At 39.5% G+C, this 25585-nt stretch overlaps 1 pseudogene; it reads right to left on the reverse strand.

Annotated features, from left to right (window-relative positions):
• Positions 1-6184: 6184 nt before the first annotated feature.
• LOC133655824 (myosin-4-like) overlaps positions 6185-25585 on the reverse strand; it is a 249022-nt pseudogene continuing 229621 nt past the window's right edge.

Raw genomic sequence — 25585 nt, forward strand, 5'->3', positions numbered from 1 at the left:
ATTGTCCTCAAAATTCTACACACAATACCCCATAATGACAACGCGACATATTCTTAGTTTTATTTGTAAATTTATGAAAAGTAAAAAACTAAATGTACATAAGTATCCACAGCCTTCGCTCAATACATGTTGATGCACCTTTGGCAGCAATTACAGCCTCAAGTATTTTTGAATACGATGCCATAAGTTTGGCACACCTATCTTTGGGTCATTTGGACCATTCCTCTTTGCAGCACTTCTCAAGCTCCCATCAGGTTGGATGGGAAGCGTCGGTTTTCATCAAGGATGTCTCTGTACATTCCTGCATTCATCTTTCCCTCTATCTTATCTGGTCTCCCAGTTCCTAGTTGCTGAAAACCATCCCCACAGCATAATGCTGCCACCAGCATGCTTCACTGTAGGGATGGTATTGGCCTGCTGATGAGGGGTGCCTAGCTTCCTCCAAACATGACGCCTGGCATTCACGCCAAAGACTTCAATCTTTGTCTCATCAGACCAGAGAGTTTTGTTTCTCCTGGTCTGAGAGTCTTTCAGGTGCATTTTGGCAAACGTTTGACTAAGAAATGGCTTCAGTCTGGCCACTAGACCAAACAGGCCTGATTGGTGGATATCTGCAGATATGGTTGTCCTTCTGGAAGGTTCTCCTCTCTCTACAGAGGGATGCTGTAGCTCTGACAGAGTGACCATCGGGTTCTTGGTCACCTCCCCGACTAGACTAAGATGAGTGCAGCAATGTACAGAGACATCCCGAATGAAAACCAACGCTTCTCATCCAACCTGATGGAGCTTGAGAGGTTCTGCAAAGAGGAATAAGAGAAACTGCCCAAAGATAGGTGTGCCAAGCTTGTGGCATCGTATTCAAAAAGACTTGAGGCTGTAATGTCTGCCAAAGGTGCATCAAAAAAGTATTGAGCAAAGGCTGTGGATACTTATGTACATGTGATTTTTTTATAATACATTTGCAAAATAAAAATCAATTCATATTATCAAAATCGGGCATTGTGTGTAGAATTTTGAGGACAATAATACATGCATGCCATTTTGAAATAGGGCTGTAACATAAGAAAATGTGGAAAAGTGAAGAGCTGTGAATACTTTGCGGCTGCACAGTAAATGACCTCTGACTACTACATGGCGATGAAAGGTGGCACTTCACAACAACTATGAGCTATGTTGTTTATTACTGACATGATTCTACAATCAGTCATTTCAATAGTGTAATAACATGTTACTACTGACTGGGTTGTGTAGCCAAGACCAACATGATCTTATTTTAGTTGGAGGGCTCAAAAACATGCGTAGGCCTACGTGCCCATCTTGGTGCAACGTGATGATTTTGGACTGAAAAGTTATTATTCTGCATGGCCATTTGTTGAAATGTCACATATTTTTTGACTAAATATATTAATACCAGTAGAATTACAATGAGATTCAAACTCCAGCGTTTTTTTGCCCAATGTGAATTTTTGACTGAGAAGAATCTGATTCGAAAGTTTGAACAGTTGCCACCAAGCGTGTTATTTAGGTCAACATATTTTAAACAATGTTTCTGTCTAACTTTTTACACATATTCCTCGTTACTGCCTTTAATTGTACAAAAGGTTGACTAAACCATTTTATTGTTGAACTCGAACATATTTTTTTTTTGGAAATAAAACTTACAGGATTTCTTTTGGCTTTTAATTCCGTTACTGGACTTTACACTTATACAACCCCCCCCCCCCCCCCCCCCCCAAAAAAAAATTAAAAACACATTTCTAAGCCTCTCTCTTTTCACAAAGTACAAACCCCGTTTCCATATGAGTTGGGAAATTGTGTTAGATGTAAATATAAACGGAATACAATGATTTGCAAATCATTTTCAACCCATATTCAGTTGAATATGCTACAAAGACAACATATTTGATGTTCAAACTGATAAACATTTTTTTTTTGCAAATAATCATTAACTTTAGAATTTGATGCCAGCAACACGTGACAAAGAAGTTGGGAAAGGTGGCAATAAATACTGATAACGTTGAGGAATGCTCATCAAACACTTATTTGGAACATCCCACAGGTGTGCAGGCTAATTGGGAACAGGTGGGTGCCATGATTGGGTTTAAAAACAGCTTCCCAAAAAATGCTCAGTCTTTCACAAGAAAGAATGGGGGGAGGTACACCCCTTTGTCCACAACTGCGTGAGCAAATAGTCAAACAGTTTAAGAACAACGTTTCTCAAAGTGCAATTGCAAGAAATTTAGGGATTTCAACATCTACGGTCCGTAATATCATCAAAAGGTTCAGAGAATCTGGAGAAATCACTCCACGTAAGCGGCATGGCCGGAAACCAACATTGAATGACCGTGATCTTCGATCCCTCAGACGGCACTGTATCAAAAACCAACATCAATCTCTAAAGGATATCACCACATGGGCTCAGGAACACTTCAGAAAACCACTGTCACTAAATACAGTTCGTCGCTACATCTGTAAGTGCAAGTTAAAGCTCTACTATGCAAAGCGAAAGCCATTTTTTAACAACACCCAGAAACGCCGTCGGCTTCTCTGGGCCCGAGATCATCTAAGATGGACTGATGCAAAGTGGAAAAGTCTTCTGTGGTCTGACGAGTCCACATTTCAAATTGTTTTTCGAAAAATTCGACATCGTGTCATTCGGACCAAAGGGGAAGCGAACCATCCAGACTGTTATCAACGCAAAGTTGAAAAGCCAGCATCTGTGATGGTATGGGGGTGTATTAGTGCCCAAGGCATGAGTAACTTACACATCTGTGATGGCACCATTAATGCTGAAAGGTACATACAGGTTTTGGAACAACATATGCTGCCATCTAAGCGCCGTCTTTTTCATGGACGCCCCTGCTTATTTCAGCAAGACAATGCCAAGCCACATTCAGCACGTGTTACAACAGCGTGGCTTCGTAAAAAAAGAGTGCGGGTACTTTCCTGGCCCACCTGCAGTCCAGACCTGTCTCCCATCCAAAATGTGTGGCGCATTATGAAGCGTAAAATACGACAGCGGAGACCCCGGACTGTTGGAACGACTGAAGCTCTACATAAAACAAGAAAGGGAAAGAATTCCACTTTCAAAGCTTCAACGATTAGTTTCCTCAGTTCCCAATCGTTTATTGAGTGTTGTTAAAAGAAAAGGTGATGTAACACAGTGGTGAACATGCCCTTTCCCATCTACTTTGGCATGTGTTGCAGCCATGAAATTCTAAGTTAATTATTATTTGCAAAAAAAATAATAAAGTTTATGAGTTTGCACATCAAATATGTTGTCTTTGTAGTGCATTCAATTGAATATGGGTTGAAAATGATTTGCAAATCATTGTATTCCGTTTACATTTACATCTAACACAATTTCCCAACTCATATGGAAACGGGGTTTGTAGAAAGGGGGGTCCAAAGTGCAGCCCAAGTGCAAGTTGCAGCCCGCAGTTGTTTTTTTTTGGCTTGCGGCACATTTTGGGAATAAAACAAAACAATTTAAAAAAAAGACTGAAAAAAAGACTGAATTTAAAGAGGAAAAAGCTGAAATGTTGGAACACTTTATTGTTGTATGACATAACATTAATGAAGTATAATATTGATATGAAAAAACACAGAGCTTTCTCTTTAAATATATGTAGAACTTTCTTTTTAGCCTTTTTACAAAATTCAATTCGTATTGCAATGCAGTCTGCTGAAAATTATGGAAAGCGCCACTCTACATAGCCACTGACGCTTTGGTCGAAGTTGGAATTGCCACAAAACACATTTTTGGATATTCAACATTCCACAGCCATCTGACGGATAAAGTGGATAGTGCAACCCCCCAATTCGTCATGTTTCATGTGTCAGGTAAACTGTGACAAATGGGGCCATGTACAGTAAATCCCCTTCTTACTGTAAGTGCACTACTTGGACACGTCCAGCAGGGTGCTGTTGACTCAGTCCCAACTATTAAGCGGTTTAAAAACATTGGAGGCTGAGATATTGATACACCAAAGTACAGTAGACCACTATGCCTCTGATCAGTAAGACAGAGGCATTTAAAAAGGAGTCAATAACATTCACATCCCATTAACCACTAATCTGACATTTTACTGAATACAAAAAAAAAAAGTAAAGACTTAAAAAAAAAATTTTTTTGTAGGTTCTGTCTTTAATTTCACATCGCCTTAACATTGCATATCAAACTTGCATAATTAACCCCTGAAAACACTTCCAGTATATTTGTTCAAGAACTGCAACAACAAATGAACTATTGAAGGTGTTCCCTTACACTTGTTTGCGTAACGTTTTATTGCACTATATTGACACTTGGCTAATCAAACAAAGTCATTCCCCCAAACATATATTAATCTGCTCATTAAACAGCGCACATTTACAGACCTGGCTACATACCTTGCAATACATTGATTTCTTTGTTTTAAAGTACAAATTGAACACATAACATTCAGTAGGTTTTGGAATGATTTTTTTGTTGGTGTGTGATGAAGACACACATGACCACAACTTAACCATTGCACTTTTCACTTACTTTATATATTTGTTTTTTTATACCAACTAGAATTAACACTTTTCTGGACTGCCTTTGTACTTAATACCTTTTTCACCTAACTCTGAGATAACGTCTTATCCAGAGGCCCTTAAGACAATTTCATATTTTCTACAAACCCTGTTTCCATATGAGTTGGGAAATTGTGTTAGATGTAAATATAAACGGAATACAATGATTTGCAAATCATTTTCAACCCATATTCAGTTGAATATGCTACAAAGACAACATATTTGATGTTCAAACTGATAAACTTTTTTTTTTGTTGCAAATAATCATTAACTTTAGAATTTGATGCCAGCAACACGTGACAAAAAAGTTGGGAAATGTGGTAATAAATACTGATAAAGTTGAGGAATGCTCATCAAACACTTATTTGGAACATCCCACAGGTGAACAGGCAAATTGGGAACAGGTGGGTGCCATGATTGGGTATAAAAGTAGATTCCATGAAATGCTCAGTCATTCACAAACAAGGATGGGGCGAGGGTCACCACTTTGTCAACAAATGCGTGAGCAAATTGTTGAACAGTTTAAGAAAAACCTTTCTCAACCAGCTATTGCAAGGAATTTAGGGATTTCACCATCTACGGTCCGTAATATCATCAAAGGGTTCAGAGAATCTGGAGAAATCACTGCACGTAAGCAGCTAAGCCCGTGACCTTCGATCCCTCAGGCTGTACTGCATCAACAAGCAACATCAGTGTGTAAAGGATATCACCACATGGGCTCAGGAACACTTCAGAAACCCACTGTCAGTAACTACAGTTGGTCGCTACATCTGTAAGTGCAAGTTAAAACTCTCCTATGCAAGGCGAAAACCGTTTATCAACAACACCCAGAAACGCTGTCGGCTTCGCTGGGCCCGAGCTCATCTAAGATGGACTGATACAAAGTGGAAAAGTGTTCTGTGGTCTGACGAGTCCACATTTCAAATTGTTTTTGGAAACTGTGGACGTCGTGTCCTCCGGACCAAAGAGGAAAAGAACCATCCTGATTGTTATAGGCGCAAAGTTGAAAAGCCAGCATCTGTGATGGTATGGGGGTGTATTAGTGCCCAAGACATGGGTAACTTACACATCTGTGAAGGCGCCATTAATGCTGAAAGGTACATACAGGTTTTAGAGCAACATATGTTGCCATCCAAGCAACGTTACCATGGACGCCCCTGCTTATTTCAGCAAGACAATGCCAAGCCACGTGTTACATCAACGTGGCTTCATAGTAAAAGAGTGCGTGTACTAGACTGGCCTGCCTGTAGTCCAGACCTGTCTCCCATTGAAATTGTGTGGCGCATTATGAAGCCTAAAATACCACATTGGAGACCCCGGACTGTTGAACAACTTAAGCTGTACATCAAGCAAGAATGGGAAAGAATTCCACCTGAGAAGCTTAAAAAATGTGTCTCCTCAGTTCCCAAACATTTACTGAGTGTTGTTAAAAGGAAAGGCCATGTAACACAGTGGTGAACATGCCCTTTCCCAACTTCTTTGTCACGTGTTGCTGGCATCAAATTGTAAAGTTAATGATTATTTGCAAAAAAAAAAAAGTTTATCAGTTTGAACATCAAATATGTTGTCTTTGTAGCATATTCAACTGAATATGAGTAGAAAATGATTTCCAAATCATTGTATTCCGTTTATATTTACATCTAACACAATTTCCCAACTCATACGGAAACGGGGTTTGTATATCAAGTTATTGTTTACTCACTAAAATGGAAATCAAGTAGAAATACTAGTTTACATTTTTTTGTGTTTTATTAAAGAAATGCAATTATGTCTGGAATCGGGTGAAAAAAAATAAGAATGAAAAGGCACCGTTTGCTTGTTTATAAGTTAGTTTTTAGGCATCACTGTATATTATGTCTCGTAATGGTCTTTGTGATAGTGGCGATAAAGTCTTTTATAAAAATAAATCACGCTCATAGGACAAAACTTCATTTAAAGAGTTGTGTAGTTAATTGCTGCAGCCATCATTACCGCATGTGTACCTGTAATAAATGTGGAATAAGAGTTACACAGTTATGCAATACTTTTAGGTAATAATGTACTTTGCTTAGCAGCATTTGTTCAAATGTTTTGCGTCTGAAATCAGAATTTCCACACAGCGCAGAAGCACAACAAACAGCAGATTTACGCAGCTCGACATATACACAAATGTCCTTTTGTCTATTTAGTTGGTTCTCGTGTAAATCTCAGCCCAGAAGTGACATCATCATCCTCAGCAGGTTCTCACTCGGAGGTGAAAGATCACCTTTTTGTTGCAGGAGTCATTAAGTGGATGATGGCTGCTGTAGTGACGCAACATGCAGATCCACGTCCAGGAAGACATGTTGTCTTCAAGTCAGTGTGCAAGATAAGAAGGCCTGTCCTCTCCACAGTAGTTTAGATCTCAATGTCCACAGGCCGGACGTCTCCCGTCTTGTTCTCCTGCACCCACACCGCTCTGTCTTTGGTCGGGTCCACGCATTGCAGCAGCTGGTCCACCGGCTCCATCGTCTGGACATGGACAGATGCAACAGTCCGTTATTTAATTCATTGACTTCCTGTACTGCTTGTTCTCATGGGGCCATTTTTATTCCTTCATCTCTCACGCTCTTAAATGAACACCAACGCTAAATATTGATTGTCCTAATTCTGGGTGGGTTTATAGAAGGTCAAGTTGGTTGTCAGGTGATTTGTTTTTAATGATAATGCTCTTTTACCTTCAGGGGGAGCCTGAATAGGTCAAAGTTCACGCATAACAAGGTTACAATTTGCAACAAACAACATATGAGTCATATCTAGGGATGGGTACTTTTCACATTCCAACTGATACCACACCAGTTATTGGTTCCTAGCAATCGACACCAGCACCAATTTTCAGTGTTAATAAATGTTAATTGTTGAATAATGAAATCTATTTTTTTATGTAACTTTAATTAGCCGATTATGATTACTGTGCTGTCCAGTTGTTATATATTGTGTTTTCTTATTACATTTCTGAGTCTCATTTGCAAGTATTATAATAGCACACCTTGTGTGCAGTTGCAATTCCGAGACATTAGATGGCAGTACTGTATAGACTTCAGACCATCTCCGAAATCAGGGGTCCCCAACCTTTTAGTCTCAGGGGCCGCATTGGGTTAAAAAAATTTGGCCGGGGGCCGGGCTCTGTGTGTGTGTGTGTGTGTGTGTGTGTGTGTGTGTGTGTGTGTGTGTGTGTGTGTGTGTGTGTGTGTGTGTGTGTGTGTCCTGAGCATGACGTTAAAGTGCATCCGGCAGTGGAGGCTCCTCTTTGGGGTCTTAGGGCACTAGGAGGTTAACCCCTTTACTACTGTTACCCATACTTGCCAACCTTGAGACCTCCAATATCGGGAAGTGGGGGGTAGGGGGTGGGGGGGTGGGTGGTTGGGGGCGTGGTTATTTACAGGTAGAATTCACCAACTCGAGTATGTCATATATATATATATATATATATATATATATATATATATATATATATATATATATATATATATATATATATATATATATATATATATATATGTATACATATATATATATATATATATATATATATATATATGTATGAAATACTTGACTTTCAGTGAATTCTAGCTATATATATATATATATATATATATATATATATATATATATATATATATATATATATATATATATATATATATATATATATATATATATATATACTGTGGGGCAAAAAAGTATTTAGTCAGCCACCCATTGACAATCAATGGGTGGCTGACTAAATACTTTTTTGCCCCACTGTATATATATATATATATATATATATATATATATATATATATATATATATATATATATATATATATATATATATATATATATATATATATATATATATATATATTTATTTTATTTACATAGAAAAAATAAAAAATACTTGAATTTCAGTGTTCCGGTGGCTATCCATTAGATGGCAGTATTGTCCTGTTTAACTTCTCTGTTCATGATGAGTATATCATTTCGGCCACCGTGTTCAATAGAGAAGTCTGTTCTACAAAATTTACAGGCAACATACACCTTCCCCTTCGAACTGTCTTGGATGAACTGAAATTCTTGTTTCCATTCGTTTTGGAACTTGCAAGCGTATTTCTTCATCTTGCTCGTCGACGGCGTCGCCATGTCTGTAATTTCCTCGTTCTTCTGCTTCGTCTCCTTGTTGTGTGCGCAGTTGTGCACTCTACTCTCTAAAAGCCCTAGATGTTATGACGTCATTGGGCAGGCAAGCTGTTTATATTGTGGGAAAGCGGACGTGAGAACAGGCTGTCCCCACTCAGTTTCAGGTCCGCATTGAGCTGGAGGGGACGTGGCCTCCAGCTCCGGCTGAATACCGGGAGTTTGTCGGGAGAAAATCTCTGCCGGGAGGTTGTCGGGAGAGGCGCTGAATACCGGGATTCTCCCGCTAAAAACGGGAGGGTTGGCAAGTATGCTGTTACCCCAGGTGGCCCTTGGCAAAGACCTAGTACCTGACTGCCCCCTAGCCAGGGATACGGTGAAGACTTCACCGGCGGAGCAGGCGGAAGACGGCAGATTTAAGATGCTACCACAACGGTTGCGATGGCGGAAGAAGGCTGCAGCAGAAAAGGGTCCCCAGTTGTCTTGGACTCCATGCCACTGGACCCTGACTCGATTCTTGACTGTCTGTGCACCAGTCTCCCCACGTTAAACAAAGTCCCGCACAGGCATCCTCCATAAATGGATACACCCCTACCAGGAGGATCGTCATACTCATTCGGGTGACCGCCGATGATGATGGTATATATATATATATATATATATATATATATATATATATATATATATATATATATATATATATATATATATATATATATATATATATATAATCATATTGTCTACAATGCATTTTCCCATCGATAACATGACATCATTGCGCTCGGACTTAATATATATTTTCGAGCGCAATGAAAATGCATTTTTAGACAATATGATTTGCCTGAGCGGCCAAGAGACACCGAGCATAACACGCGGTAGAAAATGGATTAGAAAAGGACAGATTTTAAAAAATAATAATAGAAAAAATAAATAAATATATATATATATTTTTTTTTTTCAATTGGGACTTCCTGCTGTACATAGTTTGGGGACCCCTGTCTTAAATGATTGGTCAGAAGCCCCTCACGTGACTTCAGAACGGTTGGACACCAGTTTGGAGCCGCGGCACAGCACTTCCACATTAGACATTTCTTTTAATTGAAGAATTTTTTGCCGTGTAAACATGCCCTGTTGTGCGGCACGGGGAAGCTCCACTCGCCAAAAAATGCAGGGAGCATTTGCATCAAAGAAAATGAGGGAAAGTAAAGGTTGGCCGGCAAAGCTAGAGTGCCAATGAATGACAACAGTGTGTTGTGCGAGGGTCACATGGGAAATGTTGTATATCTCACTCAGTAACAGTCAATTAATACACTTTGCCTGACAAAAACTTTGCGTCAGCATTGCAGCTTTTCTGTACGAGTCACCAACAATTCAAACTAAACTAATAAATATTGCAGTAAAAAGCACCAAAAACTTATAAATAATATTTTAAAAAAGCAAAGCACATGCATATATAACGCAGTGATGACAAACAATACATTGGAGGCAGACATTACAGTTGATATACTTCACACAAAAGTCATCACGTCTCCGTAGTTGTTGGTCCAAAGCTAATGAGGATTTTGGCAAAATGAGGGTAACACGTTTATTTTTGGTCGTTCAGTATTTTCTGACGTACATTTCGCCAGCGAGAGTGTGCTAGAAGCCTGCCGCTCACTAAACACCGCATGAATAAAGCGGGGGAAGGCATCACATACAGCAGCAAAATTATCCTAAAATTATACTTTGGGGAAATAAAAGCATGTTTTATTGCAAGTTTATGAGCTGGAGTATATTTAGAACTACATTTAGACGTATTATTTTGGTTTATTTCGTCAGGGAACCACGTCAGAACGACTCAATTGCATGCGTCCGGGCGCAGCCACACATGTCTTTGGTAGCAAACATGGCGCCTCTCGTTTAGTTGTCCATTCTCTCTCTGTACACGACTCGGGACTACGGTGTGTTGCCACACTAGGAAGTAGTCTTTGCCATGAAGTGACTGTGCTAGTCTAGTCTTATGTTGATCCCTAAAAAGTGTTAATACTGTAAGTACACCAGCTGTTTGATTGTAACGTGCATAGTTGTAGTTTTCATGACAAAATTTGGAGGTGTTGAAATCGCCATGTAAAATCGCTAATGGTAATCAGTAGCATGTCTGTGGCAAAGCCAATGTAAATTTGCATCTAGCGAGTGTATTTTGGAAAAGTGGACTTGTTTTTACGTTTGAGCGTTTTATATCAGGCATGCTTACTTTGTTGGCATGCAAAAAATGTGCTGCTTAAGTGATTGTTTTTTTCCCAACATCGTACACACTTCCTCATTGTGCACTAATTATCAGTTTCCATGTTGTGGATGAAAGGACAACATTACCCTCTCATAATAGCCTCTCTGAAGTACTGTGGAATAATTAAAGAATTCAATGATGTAAACAAGATACTATCTTGAATGTACTTACACTTTGATTGAACATGTCTGTCTCATGTCGTAAAGTGGTGTACTGACACAGGTGCTGCCGGATCATCTCCACCCGCTCCACCTCCAGTCGCTCTAACTCCTGCAGAAGACAGAATGGTCATGCTAAGCTCGTCTTTATCGGCCCATTTTTATTTGGGGTCAACAACGTGTGTATTGTTTTTTCCACAGTGGTTCTATACCAGCTCATCTAGTTATAGTACTGTATGGTACAGTACACAATCTGCTTGCAAAAAGTTGTGTTTAAGGGATTTTTTTTTACTTGTGCCTTATCATACATTACTTATGTTCCATTGCATGATATAAACAGCAGTAGATCAAAAGAAACACCTTTCTAGCAAACACTACCAAGACATGTAGTAACTCACCAGACTAGTGGTAACCATTTCCTCAAACCATTTGGACTGGGACTGGTTGTACAGGTCCACACAGCGCATGAGCTCATCTCCTGTTTGAACGACACAATGCAAATGGGTTAAAAAACAATAAAACAAAATACGGCGTGTCTTTGTAAATGCTAACTTTGAATGTTACAGTATTATCCACTGTAAACATTCTAATGTACTGGACATTCTCCATTAAAATGTGGTAATGCAATGCATGTCCACTAGATGGGAGTAAAATACAAATGTTGCAACTGCAGACAGTCCCTCCATAAGTTTTCCACATCACACAATTGACACTGATATATATATATTACCACACTGATATATCCCCACCATAACAGCCTGAACACAGTAGATGCCGCGCTTAAGATACCTTGAAACTCTTGTCTGCCTACATTACTACAATATCTGTAGTGGATTTTGCTGTTCAGCTGCTTACAGAAAGTACAAAGAAAATATGGATAGACTGAACATCCAAAGGTTTAGAGACGGTCATATTAGGTCCATCCATCCATCCATTTTCTACCGCTTGTCCCTTTTGGGGTAGCGGGGGGTGATGGAGCCCATCTCAGCTGCATTCGGGTGGAAGGCGGGGTAAACCCTGGACAAGTCGCCACCTAATCGCAGAGTCATATTAGGTTCACCTGTAAAACGTCATTGTGCATTTTAGCTTCATCCTGAAATGTCGCTCAAAAGCGAAATATAAGCGCCGATACAAGCAGTCCTGCAGTGCGTTTACGTGTGCAGAGCTGGACAGCCAGTTAACATCTAAAAGTCCTCCAATAAGCACACAAGGTTGGTCTGTTCTATTTTATAGAAGTTATTTACAAAAGGTAAACATGGTAGGCGGCTACTAAGAGCTAGCAGCTACACAATTAAGCACAGAATAGCACACAAGCGACACATTTGTAATCTTTAAATTAGCAACATTGCAGTTAGAGTGTCCGCCCTGAGATCGGTAGGTTGTGAGTTCAAACCCCGGCCGAGTCATACCAAAGACTATAAAAATGGGACCCATTACCTCCCTGCTTGGCACTCAGCATCAAGGGTTGGAATTGACTTGACTTGACTTTATTTATTCATGCTTGCAGTGGAGCCAGAGCCCCACTGAAAAAACAGCTGAACTTTACAATGAATATCAAACAAACAAAGATAAAAAAAATGAAAAGAACAGACAGTATTTTATATTAAAAACATTAAAAAAATAAACATTTTCAGGGCAACAGCAGCATGGAAATTGGGGGTTAAATCACCAACAATGATTCCCGGGCACGGCCACCGCTGCTGCTCACTGCTCCCCTCACCTCCCAGGGGGTGAACAAGGGGATGGGTCAAATGCAGAGGACAAATTTCACCACACCTAGTGTGTGTGTGACTATCATTGGTACTTTAACTTTAAAACATAATTTGTCAATGTAAACACATATCATATTGTTATAGTTGCATATTAATTACAGATGTAAATTATCCAAGGCAGAAGCGTATTACAAAAGTATCCAGTAACAAATGTGTCCGCATCATTCAACTTACTGCGTCATGATCTTAACTTAGGGCCCTATTCTCCCATGTTTTAGGTGAAAAAAGGTAAGCAACTGCGCGGATTCTGCCGGAGCGGCATTCTTCCCCTTGACTTAAGTCGCTCACTGTGCGCCTTCATCCAAGATGCGCACTTTGGGTGGAGAAACCCTTACATGTGGGCGTTCCCTGTCAAATCTGGCCTTCCGCGTAATCGCTCATTGACTTAAATAATGTTCTTACGCACTTCTTAGGCTGGAATACTCTCAGGCCAGCAGGCAAAAAATGTGAAACAGTGTATTGCACTTGCAGATTGAATGAAGTGTACATCACACGTAATAACATGATACAAAAAAAGGTCCATAATACCACTCTAAGCTTACTATCAAAAATAAAAATGCACATTGTGGTCCCGTAGGTGCAACCACAGCAGAAGGGGACCACGTGTATATCGGCCATGTTCCAACATCCTGGTACTACGGACGTTTTATACATGCAACAATTTCATCTGGACCGTGATCATTGAAGTACACTATGTAACTATTAAATAGAACATACATACATTATGTAGCATCTATCAATTGAGTCACTTGATTTTTGATTTGACAAATAGCAGCAGGTAGGTTATAATAACATGTAAATAAATAACATGTAAATAAAGTTGGGCAGCACGGTGGCAGAGGGGTTAGTGCGTCTGCCTCACAATACGAAGGTCCTGAGTAGTCGTGAGTTCAATCCCGGCCTCGGGATCTTTCTGTGTGGAGTTTGCATGTTCTCCCCGTGACTGCGTGGGTTCCCTCCGGGTACTCCGGCTTCCTCCCACCTCCAAAGACATGCACCTGGGGATAGGTTGATTGGCAACACTAAATTGGCCCTAGTGTGTAAATGTGAGTGTGAATGTTGTCTGTCTATCTGTGTTGGCCCTGCGACGAGGTGGCGACTTGTCCAGGGTCAGTGTTTCCCACACATTCATTTATTTGTGGCGGCCCGCCACGAAAGAATTACGTCCATATACAAAAAAAAAAAATTAAAAAAAAAAAAAAATGTTTTTGTCCTGTCCAGCTTGTCAGGCAAATCATATAGTAGTTGTAGATGCCCATATAGGCTGTTCAGATTTACTTTACAAAAGAGAAGTGTAGGATACTTCTCTTGTTGCCTTATTTGTATTTGACCACTACTGTTTTCTGTTTATTTGTTACTGACTGTGGCAGGACACCTCTGCCTCTGTTTCACTTTATGTTGCTGGTAAATAATATGGTTGTAGTAGTAGGCTAAAGTTTAATTATTTAGTATGCACTAATTAAAAGGGCAGAGCTTTAAGAGACATTTTAGCTTTTATATTTTATAAGATATATTTTTTTGTAAGAACCACAATTAATAAATATATTTCAGTGAATAACTTATTGTTCAAATCTGTATATAAATATGTGCATAAAGTGTTGTAATTATATTGTAAAATGGATGGATGGATGGATGGACGTTTAAAACAAAACTGTTATTATTAATTAGTAAGTATACATTTTTTGAGCCTTTTTAGAGAAAATCATATCATTGTAGAACAATTATGCAAATTACTCGATGATGTCATGGTGACCACGCCCATAGCCCCGCCCCCACCGCCACAGGTATCTTGGCAGTTTATGGGAAACACTGGGGGTGTACCCTGCCTTCCGCCCGATTGTAGCTGAGATAGGCTCCAGCGCCCCCCGCGACCCCGAAGGGAATAAGCGGTAGAAAATGGATGGATGGATGGTAAATAAAGTTTAATCCACTGATTACTTTTCACATCTAGTCAGGGAGAAGAAGCTGTTGTAGCGTGCATACACACACTACATAACCATAGCAACACACATGCGTGTAACAAGCACTGCCTGGATTGATACGGCCGTTTCAAATTTAAAGTGTTATCTTTGTCATGAATTTCAATGACATTCACGAGTCTTTGGAAAACTCCACTTCCCACAATTTTCACGCAACGGAAGAAAAAGGCGTCCAACAAATGAGGCCGCATTCATTCCAGACTTAAGCACTTTTGCCACACTTACATAGGGTGGGCGCGACCGCAGGCTGGAGAATACCAATTAGAAAAACGTGCTTTACTTCTAGCAGGTAAAAAAACATGGGAGAATCGGGGCCTTAATGACTTATTGTGGCCACTAGATGTCGCAAAAAACAATTACCACTCCACTTCAGTTCAAACACAGCTTTAGTCCATCCATCCATCCATTTTCTACCGCTTGTCCCTTTTGACGTCTATTCCAGTCAAATAGATTATAGTGTTTTTAATACCTACCATTTTTCTCTGTTGGAGTAATTACACGTAATCAAGCTTTTTCTTACATTCCACACTACCAAATAATAAAAGTATGTATGTTTTGTGCTGATATTGAACTGGCCAATACTCACAGCTCCAATATCGCTATTTTATCGAAAGTAAAAAAAAAAAAATGGTATCAGGACATCTGTACTAAATAACATGTGCAAAGTATAACATTGTTGGCCCGGTGATGAGGTGGCGACTTGTCCAGGGTGTACCGTGCCTTCTGCCCAAGTGCAGCTGGGATAGGCTCCAGCCCCCCACCCCCGAGAGGGACAAGTGTTAAAAAATGGATGGATTGAAACAATAAACTTGCATGTACTATCAGTGGGCGTGTTGCGAGTGATCTTCGAAGACTTTGTGCGCAATTGAAAAGTGGTGCAGACCGCCTTATTAAAATAAGGACTGTATGTGTTCTACCGGCTGTCCAACCTGTGGCCTTTTACTACGTTGGTTAACATGCAGCACACAACTACAATCTGTGCCACCTTTTCTGGGCCAATTTAGAAGCGTGATCAAGAACAGAGTTATAGCATGCCGAATGTGTTTTTGGCACCACACCAGCAATAACTGCTAATAATGACCCAGATGAAAGAAAATCCATGATGCCAGAAGTTTTTCATGTAGGATATATGTTAATAATACACTATATTGCCAAAAGTATTTGGCCACCCATCCAAATGATGAGAATCAGGTGTCCTAATCACTTGGCCCGGTGTATAAAATCAAGCACTTAGGCATGGAGACTGTTTCTACAAACATTTGTGAAAGAATGGGCCGCTCTCAGTGATTTCCAGCGTGGAACTGTCATAGGATGCCACCTGTGCAACAAAGCCAGTCTTTCGCTCCTAAATATTCCAAAGTCAACTTTATTAAAAGAAAAGTGAAGAGTTTGGGAACAACAGCAACTCAGCCACCAAATGGTAGGCCACGTAAACTGACAGAGAGGGGTCAGCGGATGCTGAAGCGCATAGTGCGAAGACTTTCTGCACAGTCAGTTGCTACAGAGCTCCAAACTTCATGGACCTTCCAATTAGCCCACGTACAGTACGCAGAGAGCTTCATGGAAGGGGTTTCCATGGCCGAGCAGCAGCATCTAAGCCGTACATCACCAAGTCCAATGCAAAGCATGGGATGCAGTGGTGTAAAGCACGTCGGCACTGGACTCTAGAACAGTGGAGACTCGTTCTCTGGACAGATGAATCACGCTTTTCCATCTGGCAATCTGATGGACAAGACTGGGTTTGGAGGTTGCCAGGAGAACGGTACATTTCCGACTGCATTGTGCCGAGTGTGAAATTTGGTGGAGGAGTAATTATGGTGTGGTGTTGTTTTTCAGGAGTTGGGCTTTGCCCCTTAGTTCCAGTGAAAGGAACTTTAAATGCTCCAGGATACCAAAATATTTTGGACAATTCCATGGGATGGCACTTTAAGTTCATATGTGAGTAAAGGTAGGTGGCCAAATACTTTTGGCAAAATAGTGTATGGCTAAATATATAAAAAAAAATACAATTACCATTGTTTTGCAGTGATTGCCACCTTCGGACCGCGGCGCAGCCACTTGTGCATAACTGTGCCAGTTTGCACACACCTTTCAAATATGCTAAATATGAACACAAAACAGTGGCCGCAAAACAGTTTCAAGCTTGATAACTCACAATGTTTTTGTTGCTCCTTGAATGTTAATTAGACAGCGATATAGAACATTCGCTTAAAATGTGACTGCTGAAGGGAGTTGTAGTAACAAGGAAAAACATAGCAACTGTTTCTAGCAACAGGAAGTATGAAAAACAAGCTTCAATATTGAAAACGCAAAAGATGTTGAGCAACTGTGAGTGTCAAGAAATGACGTGTGCAATGAGAGCAGGATGCTATAATGAGTCATTATTATGAGGAGATGCAAAGGGTTGTCTTGGCATTAGTGCTTCCTTCAAACTCAAGCCATTGCAGGCGAGCAGACGCCATGAGCAGCATAAATAACTGCTGCTGTTTTTCTCCTCGGTTGCATAAGCGCCACACGGGAGGGGTGCGAGTGTGGTTGGCGGCACTGGTGCTACTAAATGAAAAAAGTAAGTAGCACAGAATTTTTTTTGTAGCACAGAAAAATTTTAGGAGCAATATGAAATTGTCTTAAATATAACAATTTCATTATGAACACTCAAACGACGTATACATGTGCACTCATACATATAAACACAACACCATCATAAGGCTGACTGTCACGCTCACAGAGAACATCCCTAAACTGTGCCAGCAATGTCGCTAACACGAGTGTAGGGGCTGGGATCAAAATAAATGGTGTAAATGGTAAATAAAAACAGAATACAATGATTTGCAAATCCTTTTCAACCTACATTCAATTGAATAGACGGCAAAGACAAGATACTTAACTTTTTTATTTTTTGCAAATATTAGCTCATTTGGAATTTGATGCCTGCAACAGGATTCAAAAAAGCTGGCTCAAGTGGCAAAAAAGACTGAGAAAGTTGAGGAATGCTCATCAAACACTTATTTGGAACATCCCACAGGTGAACAGGCTAATTGGGAACAGGTGGGTGCCATGATTGGGTATAAAAGCAGCTTTCATGAGATGCTCAGTCATTCACAAACAAGGATGGGGTGAAGGTCACCACTTTGTGAACAAATCCGGGAGCGAATTATCCAACAGTTTAAGAACAACATTTCTCAACGAGCTATTGCAAGCAATTTAGTGATTTCACCATCTACGGTCCGTAATATCATCAAAAGGTTCAGAGAACCTGGAGAAATCACTGCACGTAAGCAATGATATTACGGTACTGCGTCACAAAGCGACATCAGTGTGTAAAGGATATCAGAACATGGGCTCAGGAACACTTCAGAAACCCACTATGAGTAACTCCAGTTTGTCGCTACATCTGTAAGTGCAAGTTAAAACTCTACTATGCAAAGCGAAAGCCATTTATCAACAACACCAAGAAATGCTGCCGGCTTCGATGGGCCCCAACTCATCTAAGATGGACTGATGCAAAGTGGAAAAGTGTTCTGTGGTCTGACGAGTCCACATTCCAAATTGTTTTTGGAAACTGTGGACGTCGTGTCCTCCGGACCAAAGAGGAAAATAACCATCCGAATTGTTATAGGCGCAAAGTTCAAAACCCAGCATTTGTGATGGTATGGGGGTGTAGTTTTGTAGTTTGGCCCATAAACTAACCCATAAATGGAAATATCTGTTGACGTAACTAAATATCTCCTGGGCGATATATCGATATACTCAATATATCGCGGGTTTGTCTCTGTGCGATATAGAAAATGACTATATTGTGATATTCGAGTATACGTTCTCACACAGTTGCTTTTAGCTGCGGCCATTACACTGCATGCGTTTCCCACTCTTTCTTGTCTCTCCTTCACACAGAGACATACACCTTCTTACATACGTCACATACTGTTGCGCGTGCGACGTCATACGCTCTCGCGGAGCAGAGATGTAGCGGAATGGGTAACAATAGCTGTGATGATAATGGTGTGTTGCGAGTGGTAATACGAGAGAAAGAAGGTGCGAATCTGGTAACAAATGAAGGAAGAATTAATTCCCAAGAAAAACAGCATCGTCTGACGGTGGTTTGGCTTCAAGCGGGAAGATGTCGAACAATTATGCGGCAAAAGCGTTGCTACAAAAAGTAGCAGCACTGCTATTTGATTTCCTATTATGCAGCTCATTTTTATGTGACACTTATTGAAATATCTTGTGTGACATCATGCACAAAAGTGCACTTTATTTGTTTTAAACTATTGTAGTGGCGTTCTGTACAAAAAGTGCACTTTAATTTAGTGTTGTTTTGATATGTCATCTTAGTGACATCATGCACAAAAGTGCACTCGTAGCTTGTTTTAAAATGTCTCTGACAATCTTGCACTTTCTGTTTTGAAATGACATGAATGTTTGTGCCACTGCTTAATAACTGTTTAATAAATACACTTTTGCTAAATTGACTTGGTTGTGATTTCCCTCTCTGCATGAAAGTTTAAAATGAGCATATATTAATGCAGTATGAACAATAATGTTTTAATGTAGACACATAGAATCATCATACTGCTGTGATTATATGCATCAAGTGTTCATTCAAGACTAAGGCAAAATATCGAAATATATATCGTGTATCGTGACATGGCCCAAAAATATCAAGATGTTAATAAAAGGCCATATCGCCCAGCCCTACACCAAATACACAAAAACAAGTAGTAGCAAGTAATAAAAGTAGGTTATGCATAATAGGATCCCAACTTAAGAGGTGTTATGAGATAAGAAAAAAGAGAAAGCCTTGAAAATAATATAAGAAAAGTCAAATATGATTTCCAATCTGCATAGCTTTTTTAGCTATGCTCAATGTTTTATCTAACAAAAACACAAAAGAACAAAATGTGAAATAAAGAGGACATGTCAAAACTACAGCAGCAACATGAAAATAAGAAAATAACTGACCTTTAACAACTGTGTTTTTATAGGCAAACATTATTATAGGACATACACACAAATATTTTATACAGGAACAACAACCTGCCAACTGCTTTATGATACTTTGTGACAGGCTGTTCTGAAAATGTCTTTAAAAAAGTCATTAATTATTAGTTACTTTACCAAAAAAGTAATTGAATAACTAACATAATTACTCCCTAATAAATGTAATTACTTACTAGGAAAAGTAATTAATGTATTACTTTAAAAAACTGGCATAATGCAGTTGAGAAACATTTAATATAAAGTATATATGAATGCCTTTAAAAGTGCCTGTTGCCTAGTGACGTGTGATGTCAGCGAGTCCACGCTCAGTCTAAGTTTCACAGGCATTTTAGCTTGAGCTGTTTTTGTTAGCTTAGCAGGCTAGCAGCGGCAGTTCGTTGGCTCTGATTGCAGCTCTTTTGAATCAGCTTAATAAATACATTAAATGTGCTTCCATGACTGTATGTTCTTGTCAACAAACGGGGTACTATTTGGATGGCAAGTTTGTCACTCCAATCATTGATTTGTTGTTCAATATTCCCTAAGACCCTCGTAGTTACTAGCGCGCAGTGCAGTTTGCGTCAGGTTTTAAGGTGGTGAAAAAAACCTCTTTTACTGACCAGTTCCTCCAACTAAGACCTTGTTTCTTCTGTGTTGGAAGACTGAGTGTGTGAGCAAGGGTCCTCTCTGTGCATGGTGCAAGAGGGAGGGACACACACAGATTTTAGCGCACACAGAGTGATCAGCCACACTTCCGCATCAATCACTTGTCCACTTGGTCATGGTTATGATGTAAGTTTACTTCAAACATGCTTCACAGATGGGTGAACATTTTACTTTAATTTGATCAAATTTGGACATATTTATTTTAGGAGCAAAATGCTAATTAAAAAGTTAAAATCTGTATTCGCACGTGTGTTACTTTTTTTCCCCACAACCTATCTTTGTAGCAAATGTGACTAAAATGCTCACACTGTACAGCCCTAAATGAGTGCACACAAAACACACTCACCACTTTTGTGTGAGCACACGGAGACAGTTTGGATGCAGGTTTCAGACTGGGGAGTGTGACAGCAGGTGATTGAGTCACGATAGAGAGAATCTGCTTTTTGCTCATTGCTACAGTACACACAAAGCTATCTAAAAATACACCTTACAAACTGTGCCACAACATGTCAAAGTATCTGTTTTTTATCAGGCTGGACTCCCAACAATGCTGAATCTTGCATACCTTCAATACCAATGACAACGTTTGAGTTGCCCAAAACACAATTGGAGATACAATGTAGCCTCCAAAGTAAGAAATATGATAAAGTTGCACAAAAACATCACATGATCTACTGAAACTTCAGTTTACTGGGCAATGAGCACCTAAAGCATTATCCGCGCAAGGTGTTTGCTTTGGCTTTTTTTATGGGTGTCCCGATCCTATACTGATATCGCTGTAATATCAGAAAAAAACAAGTATCTGATGGTATCAGCTTGCATGTAAAACTTCCGATACAAGCAGTACTGCAGTGCTGTTGCCTGTGCAAAGCTGGACAGACAGTTAACATCTGAATATCCTTCAATGAACACACAAGGTTGGTATTTTATTTTATTTTAGTGAAGTCATTCCAAAAGGTAAACATGATAGGCTACAGCAGGGGTGGCCAACCAGTCAGAGACTAAGAGCCACTCTTTTTTTACTGTGTTACTGCAAAGAGCCACGTCCTACACATGGGCACACATGAACATCACCCCATTACTTCCTCACACACAGACACACACACACACACACACACACACACACACACACACACACACACACACACACACACACACACACACACACACACACACACACACACACACACACACACACACACACACACACACACACACACACACACACACACACACACACACACACCTCTGCTCAACCAGATTTATTGTAAATGTCACACATAGGGATGATGTTTGATAAGAAATTATCGAGTTTGAGCCTATTATCGAATCCTCTTATCGAACCGATTCCTTATCGATTCTCTTATCGAGTCCAGATAGGTTGTTGTATATGGAAAAAAACACACAATATTTGGTTTAACAAAAGCTCACTTTTATTATATAACAAAAAAATAAAATCTAATAAATTAATAAATATTGACTGTTACCCCCCTAAAAAAATAAAATAAAATAAATAAATATTGACTGTTGTTACCCAAAGTATATTAAGTAGGATTTTTCAGAAAAACAAATATATACAGTAACACTTAAACAACCTGTCTCTGTGATCACTGTAGGTGTATAAATAATAATATAGTGTTAAATAAAATCAGTCCCCTGGGCACAAAACTGAAAATAATACAGCTCTCCAAAAAGTGCACTTCTGCTGCTATTTGACATAACTGTTTGTTATGATGCTTTGACATTTTTGCACTTTATTTCTTTATTGAAAGAAAATTCTATGAAGAGAAAAGTTGTTTGCAAATGTGGTTACAATGTTAAAAAATGAAAAGTTAAAGCTAAAAAAAGAAATACACTTTATTGAGTTAACATTACTTCTTTATAGGGGGAAAGATGTGATGTTATGAGCCAGGGAATATAACAACTACACTACCCAGCATGCAACGGGAGTGACGAGCATGCGCGGTAGCCCCGAAAAGTGTTGTTGCATGTCGCCACCCGGCAGCTAAGAATGAGGTTATGAGCACGCTGTGAAAGTAAACATCAAGAACTAAGCCAACACGCCTCGTCTGCATTATTTATAATTAGGCAGACAACACATATACAGTGTGATTTTGTTTTGTTTACAAGGAAAGAAAAACAAAATTATACCTTTTATTTTGAACTTTATTGCACCTTGGAGCGCTTTTTCCGGTCCATTGTGTTCCTGCTTTCGCTATCTGCGCCTAATGACTGAGCTACGTGACGTCATTTCTTGTGATGTCACACGGAGCATTTCTGGTCGGGACTCGTTTCATTCCCAGGTATTCGAATAAGGAACCAACTCTTTTTCTTTACTATAGTGGTCTCGATAACGGGTACCGGTTCTCAAAAAGGGATTTGAGTCCGAGGACTCGGTTCTTTTCTTATCAAACAACCGGGAAAACCGGTTTCGAGTATCATCCCTAGTCACACACCAACATGACTTTTACAGTACTAAGACCACAGGCCAGTTCTTTTCAACAATTAACATTGTGTGCACTGTCTCGCACACACAAACTCTCAGTTCAACCAAGTCCACAAACAAAAATATAATATTTTTTCTGTTACTATGCATGTTGCTTAGTGGGACTTCTGGCATTAGATTAGATTTTAGATTTAGATTTATTGGTCCCCTTGGGGAAATTCATTCGTCACATTCCTTGTGACGCTGAAGATTTGAACCTTAGAAATGGCTAATGACGCCTGACATATAAGGCAGAATGGCTTGCCATTACGTTCAACAAAAAAATATAAACTCTCCCACTCTGTTAAAAATGCCCTGTGTTCTTCTTCATATTTTCGTTTTGCTGTGCTTTTTTTCCCTGCCATTTTGAGAGCGAACTTGTCACAAATTGTTTACTACTGTGATCTCACGCACATGCACGTTTGACGTCACTCAAACCGGCTTCGGCTTCTTCTTCTTATGTTAGACTGACCATACGTCCTCTTTTCCACGGACATGTCCTCAATTGGGGGCTGTCCGGGCGGGGTTTCTTAAATGCCTCAAATGTCCGGCATTTTGAGTTAGGGTTGCGTGTATTTTCAATGTACGTCCAGGGTTAAGAACGGGTTAAAAACAAAACAAATTGTGGAGGCGAGCGCACGCAGCAGCATTCGTGAGGGAGGGGCAGAGACAGAGAGCGAGAGAGCGAGAGAGTGGAGAGACAGACAGGACACAAAAGAGAGATGTGGAGAGACAGACAGGATACAAGAGAGAGATGTGGAGAGACAGACAGGATACAAGAGAGAGATGTGGAGAGACAGACAGGATACAAGAGAGAGATGTGGAGAGACAGACAGGACAAAAGAGAGAGATGCCAAAACGTAAATGCAACTACACGGATGATTTGCTGAAAAGGTATCTGTGTTTTGGTCCTGGCCGTGACACATGGGAAGCAGAATGCACTGTGTGCAAAGCAGGAAGATATATATCTGTGGCAAATAAAGATCTACAAGCCCATATCGACACTACAAAGCACAAAACAGCTGTGCAGGGCGAGAGCTCGTCTGCTGTGTTTTGTTGAAATATATTTAACTTGTTTTGAGGCATTATTTATGTTTACATTGTATACAAGAGGTTATTTGGAATATTTCTACCTCTGCACTTTTTCTAAAACTGTGAATGTTACACAATGTAAGTGTGACTTATTTTGTTATACTGTCAAGCAGTGTTGGCGTTACCGCACTTTGTGTGTATTTTTACGCATTGAAATCACAAAGGACGCGCAATTCCTGAAGCCCGCCTGTCACCCGGACGCGGATTTTTTTTTTTTACCTACCGCCCGGTTTGATTGTTTTTTTTTATTGTATCGATTATCGCTTTCCGCCAGTGTTTTCTTTTGTTTATATTTGCCGGGTCAAATTTCCTTCCCACTTTATTGCGTTTTTATTGATCATAAATGTAGATTCGCCGAAAGTTTTATCAATGACAAATAGGGATGATATTTGATAAGAAATTATCGAGTTCGAGCCTATTATCGAATCCTCTTATCGAACCGATTCCTTATCGATTCTCTTATCGAGTCCAGATAGGTTGTTGTATATGGAAAAAAAACACACAATATTTGGTTTAACAAAAGCTCACTTTTATTATATAACAAAAAAATAAAATCTAATAAATAAATAAATATTGACTGTTACCCCCCTAAAAAAATAAAATAAAAAAAATAAATATTGACTGTTGTTATCCAAAGTATATTAAGTGGGATTTTTCAGAAAAACAAATATATACAGTAACACAAAAACAACCTGTCTCTGTGATCACTATAGGTGTATAAATAATAATATAGTGTTAAATAAAATCAGTCCCTTGGGCACAAAACTGAAAATAATACAGCTCTCCAAAAAGTGCACTTCTTCTGCTATTTGACACAACTGTTTGTTATGATGCTTTGACATTTTTGCACTTTATATCTTTATTGAAAGAAAGTTCTATGAAGAGAAAAGTTGTTTGCAAATGTGGTTACAATGCTAAAAAATGAAAAGTTAAAGCTAAAAAAATAAATACACTTTATTGAGTTAAAATCTTTCTTTATAGGGGGAAAGATGTGATGTTATGAGCTAGGGAAAATAACAACTGCACTACCCAGCATGCAACGGGAGTGACGAGCATGCGCGGTAGCCCCGAAAAGTGTTGTTGCATGTCGCCACCCGGCAGCTAAGAATGAGGTTATGAGCACGCTGTGAAAGTAAACATCAAGAACTCAGCCAACACGCCTAGTCTGCATTATTTATAATTAGACAGACAACACATATACAGTGTGATTTTGTTTTGTTTACAAGGAAAGAAAAACAAAAGTTGAAAAAGGGAGATGTCATATATGTTGTATATATATATATATGTATGTGCTGCGGTTGCTTTAAGAACGTTGCAACAGGTGCCGTAAAGGAGGTGCGTTGCTAGCCTGGTTGCTATGTTTCCGGTTGGTCGTAAAAGTGTTCGTCATGTGTTTGTACCCTGCTCAAATCTCTCAGTAAAGTTATTCATTGGATTATACCTTTTATTTTGAACTTTATTACACCTTGGAGCGCTTTTTCCGGTCCATTGTTTTC

The sequence above is a fragment of the Entelurus aequoreus genome, linkage group LG08 (genome assembly GCF_033978785.1).
Source record: "Entelurus aequoreus isolate RoL-2023_Sb linkage group LG08, RoL_Eaeq_v1.1, whole genome shotgun sequence".
Lineage (NCBI taxonomy): Eukaryota > Metazoa > Chordata > Actinopteri > Syngnathiformes > Syngnathidae > Entelurus > Entelurus aequoreus.